The sequence below is a fragment of the Chiloscyllium plagiosum genome, chromosome 33 (genome assembly GCF_004010195.1).
Source record: "Chiloscyllium plagiosum isolate BGI_BamShark_2017 chromosome 33, ASM401019v2, whole genome shotgun sequence".
Classification (NCBI taxonomy): domain Eukaryota; kingdom Metazoa; phylum Chordata; class Chondrichthyes; order Orectolobiformes; family Hemiscylliidae; genus Chiloscyllium; species Chiloscyllium plagiosum.
In genome coordinates, this window is record NC_057742.1 from 37,809,015 (window position 1) to 37,814,207 (window position 5,193).

The window sequence follows — 5,193 nt, forward strand, 5'->3', positions numbered from 1 at the left end:
AACACTCCCCTGCGCCCCCCCCCCCCCTCCCTCAATATACAGCCATTCAAATAATCATCTGGCTTCCTGTTATTGAAGCAAGGTTCTTCAGTATTGTGTTTAACTATGCTCCTCTGACACTGACTTTGCTGAGAATCAAGACTGAAAATCAGTATTGGTTTTATCGACCATGCTGACTTTGCTATCATACAGTTGAGCAAACATGTAATGTTAAAAGTATAGTGCTGGATAATCCTTTTAGAAGCTTCAGTCAGTTTTACTCATTGCATGAATTGAAAAGGGGATGATTTGGGCATGTTGAAATGCTGTAAAAATGTTGGAAAGTTAGTTTTAAAAAGTAAAAAGTTAAAACATGAGCCAGTTAGTAACTGCTCCATGAACTGCAAATTTTTAACATCAGATATTTTATTTCAAAGTCATGCTCAATCTTATATTTTAGCTAATTCCCCAGATTATTCCAGAAGGAATCATAAATGTCAAATGTGGGAGTCTATCGAGTCTGATGTGATGGTCGATGTGATAATTTTCACTCCATGTTCTTCCATTTTCCCGTAACCTTTGATTCCCTTACTAATTAACCTATCTCAGACTTGAATATACTTAATGACCTAGCTGCCACAGCCCTCTGCAGTAAGAAAATGTACAGATTTGTTACTCTCATCTCTGTCTTAAATGTGTGACCACCTTATTCTGAGATTATGCCATTTAGTCTGAGATTCTCCCACAACAAGGTACAATCTTTTCACAACTACCCTGTCAAGTCTGTGAAGAATCTTGTATGCCTTATTAAGGTTTTCTCTGATTCTCCTCAATTCCAAAAAGTACAGGCCCAACCTACTCATCCTCTCCTCATTAGGTTGTACACCTGGTCTGTACACCTGGTTTCAGCCCAGTGAGCCTGCTCTGGATAGCCTCCAATGTCACCATATCTTCCTTTAGAAAAGGAACCCAAAACTGTTTGTAGTGTTCTCGCTGTGGTGTAGTTTTAATAAAACCTTCCTGGTTTGATAACAAAAACAGAAATTTACTGGAAAAACTGAGCAGGTCTGGCACTGTCTGTGGAGAAAAAGCAGAGTTGATGTTTCAAATGCCATGACCCTCTTTCAGAATTAGATTTAATTTGCCTTTCCTATTACCTGCTCTACTTTAATGTTAACTTTTTATGGTTCATGAATGAGAACTCCCCAATGGCGGCACGGTGGCTCAGTGGTTAGCACTGCTGCCTCACAGCACCAGGGTCCCAGGTTCGCTTCTAGCTTCAGGCGACTCTCTGTGTGGAGTTTGCACATTGCCTGCGTGGGTTTCCTCCCACAATCCAAAGATGTGCAGGTCAGGTGAATTGGCAATGCTAAATTGCCCACTAGTGTTAGTGTTAGGGGGAAATGGTTCTGAGTGGGTTACTCCTCGGAGGGTCGGTGTGGACTGGTTGGGCCGAAGGGCCTGTTTCCACACTGTAGAGAATCTCTGTTCTGTAGCTTTCTGCTGTGTTTCTTCATTTAAATAACTTTCTTCTACTTCATTCTTCCTGCCAAAGTGTACAATCTCACATTTTTCCCCATTATATCCCATCTGCCAATTTGTTGCCCACTTGCTTACTCTTTCTATATCCCTCTGCAAACTATTTGAGCGGAGGGTCGGTGTGGACTGGTTGGGCCGAAGGGCCTGTTTCCACACTGTAGAGAATCTCTGTTCTGTAGCTTTCTGCTGTGTTTCTTCATTTAAATAACTTTCTTCTACTTCATTCTTCCTGCCAAAGTGTACAATCTCACATTTTTCCCCATTATATCCCATCTGCCAATTTGTTGCCCACTTGCTTACTCTTTCTATATCCCTCTGCAAACTATTTGAGTCATCCTTGCATCCCCATCTATTTAGGGACGGGATTTCCCATATATCCATGGGTTGTGGGCATCACTGGCTTGGCCAACATTTATTGTCTATCCCTATTTGCCCTACAAAAGGTGGTGGCAATCTGCTACCTTGAAGTGATACAGTTAATTTTGTGTAGGTATATCCACAACACTGAAAGGGAGGCCATTCACCATTGGTGGAGAGTGAACCTTTGTTGATGTGCCAGTCAAGAGGACTGCTTTGTCTTGAATGTTGTCAAGTTTCTTGAATGTTGTTGCAACTCAACTCATCCAGGTAAGTGGGATCGTTCTCATCGTACTCCTGACTGGTACCTGGCAGATGGTGGATAAGTTTGAGGAGTCTGGAGGTGTGAATCTTGATCCAAGATTCCTAACCTCTGACCTGTATTTGTAGAGACAATCCTTATGGTCTTATCTCACAAGGAATTAAGGGCTATGGGGAGAGTGCAGGTAAGTGGAGTTGAAATGACCATCAGCTGTGATTAAATGGCAGAGTGGACTCGATGGGCCGACTGGCCTTACTTCCACTACTATATCTTATGGTATTACATGGCTGGTCCAGTCCAGTTCAGTCCCTGATCAGCGATAACCCCCAGGATTTTGGTATTGGGGAATTAAGTGCTGATAATGCCATTGAATGTTAATGAGTAATGTTTAGATTCTGGCTTGTTAGAGGTGATCATTGCCTATCACTTCAGTGGTATGAATATTACTTACCACTTGTCAACCCAGCCTGGGTATTGCCCAGGCCTTGCTGTACTTGGGCATGAAGTGGTTCAGTACCTAAGGAGTTGTGAGTAATGCTGAACATTGTGCAGCCATCTGTAAACAGTTCTACACCTGACCTTGTGATAAGGGGAAGATCATTGATGCAGCTGAAGAAATTTGGGCTTTGGACTGCAAAGATGTCCTGGAACTGAGATGACTAATCTCTAACAACCACAGCCATCTTTCTTCGTGCCAGGTGTGACTTCGGCCGTTGGAGAGTTCTGTGTGATTTTCATTGACTCCAATTTTGCTCGGTCTCCTCAATGCCATACGCAGCCTTTATGTTCAAGACTCTTATTTTATCTCTGGAATTCAGGTCTTTTGTCCATTCTTGGACCACGGCTGTACTGAGGTCAGGAGCTCAGTGATCCTGGCAGAAACCAAACTAGGCATCAGTGAGCAGGTTATTCCGAAGCAAGTGGTGCTTTGTAACAGTGTTGATGACATCTTCCATCACTTTTCTGATGATCAAGAGTGGATTTATGGGTAGATATTTGTTAGATGGCTGTGTTATCTGTTCTCCTTGTGTATGTGACAGATCTCAGCAAGTTTCTGCATTGTTGGGTAGATGCCAGTGTTGTAGCTGTACTGGGACTACTTGGCTAGGGGTGACAACTTCTGGAGTGTTATGGGTTTATTGCTATTGCTGGAATGCCGTCAGTGCTCAAAGCCTTTGCAATATCCAGTGCCTCCAACCATTTTTTGATATTGTGTAGAGAGAATCAAATTGGCTGGAGATCACATCTTGCAGCTTAAGTTTACTTGCTCTGAAGGCAATTAGTAACGAAATTGCATTTCTTCACTTTGTTGTTACTATTAACCTGGTGGATTAACTCTATTCAATGAACAATGTAGGGAAGCATATCAGGAGCAGTCCCAAACATACCATAAAATGAACGATCCTTCTACTGAAGTGACAACACCAAGCAATGTGTATGCTGAACTGCTGACCACTATGCAATAGATAGAGTTAAATAATCTCGCAATCAATGGATCAAGTCAAAACTGTGAAGTCTTGCCGCATGCAGTCAGGATTGGTGATGAATGATTAAATAACAAATAGGTGGATGAGGTTCTACAAACATTCCCATCCTCAAAAGTGGTTAAACCCAACAGGTGCTGAAGCATTTGGAATTGCCTTCTGCTTGGATGAACAAAACAGATAAGCGCCTGATATTTCCTTTGCAAATGCCAGAATGCAAATTTTACTAACATGAAGAACTCGTTATACTGTGTATTCTAGCCTTTCATTTCAGACGTGTTCATTAGGATTCTCATCTCTTTCATAACCCTATTTGAGTTTTATGTTTCTCCACAGTGACAAAAGGTTGGAGTTATTTGGTACATTGTGATACATCGCTGTCGTTACAACTTCAGCATTCATTTTCTCAGAAAAAAGACACATCGACCTTAATGAAAGTTAGTTAAGTTTAATATTTACTCTGATTTGAATGCTAGAGTTGTTGGAAACTGATATGCTGCTGCCCTTTAAATGCAAAGCTGTACAGCAAAGCTAATATGAATCATGCAAATAAAATTTATTGCCAGGCAACATAGTCTCTACCAGAGAGAAAAGCCTATCTTTTTGCATTAATGTGTGGGATGTTGTCACAGGATTAATTTGTCATCAAGTCGTGGAGTAGGGAAAATATGCAGACAGAATTTTATGGCATTATTAGGTTGTCAGTGTGTGACATTGAAAGCACATGGATTTGGTGGTGATCTACATTGGAAGAGAAAATAACTTAATTAAACAAGAGAAATTTAATACTGATTTGCAAAATCATCAATAATATTAAAGCTGATCTATCTAATGCTATAATTAAATTAATTGTTAAATTATTTTCTTGTGTCAAAGAAATAGTAATATAAGTAATTTGTTTTAGCCTAAAATAACTTTAATAATATTTTTTTCGAGTTCAATTTCTGAAGCAAGATTTTATTCATTGAGAATTTCAGTTCTTGCGTTAGCACTCATTGCAAGTTAAATTGTTTCCGATGTGACTGGGTTTGACTGGCAGGTTAATCACTAAAAAAAAATTAAAGCAGTTACCTTAATTTTTGCTTGTCAGCTGGTATTTGATATATGGGAAAGCTTCAATCAAGCTTGAGTCTCCATGCCAACCTATTAAGCAAATTCCTCACTCCACTAAAGTGCTCTGAGTCTTCAGGTCTTGTGGGTGATGAGTCTTGAACTAAAGCCAGTAAAGGACTCTCACGTACCATGCCTGACCGATGCCAACTCGTGCTCCCTCACACAGCCCTTGGCCTTTCAATAGCCTCTTATGGATATTTAAAGTCCAGTGCCAATTTTGTGCCAACTGATAGGATCAGGAGAAAGCTGTTCAGTTGACTTGTTCTGCCATTCAGTTAGATTATTCAATTGCCTGGATGAACTGAGGATTATTTGAGAGGCTGAGAGGGTGATAGATAGTAGCTACAGGGACATGGTTACGCCAGAGAACAGAGGTAGCTGGGTAACAGTTTGAGGTGGGAAGGGGAGGAAACAGGCAGTGTAGGGATCCCCTGTGGTCGTTCCCCTCAACAATAAGTA

General features: G+C 40.9%; 1 protein-coding gene across 17 annotated transcripts in view; it reads left to right on the forward strand.

Moving 5' to 3' along the window:
• The window catches only part of LOC122540026 (protein TANC2), a 1,063,581-nt gene that overhangs the window by 406,153 nt on the left and 652,235 nt on the right, over nt 1–5,193 (forward strand). Inside the window, exon 1 of one of the 17 annotated variants that reach the window (XM_043675336.1) lies at nt 4,040–4,058. The exons of the other annotated variants lie outside the window; for them this stretch is intronic. The gene's annotated coding sequence lies outside the window, so the exon portion shown is untranslated. Of the gene's footprint in view, nt 1–4,039; nt 4,059–5,193 lie in introns of those variants that run through there. 17 annotated transcript variants of the gene reach the window in all.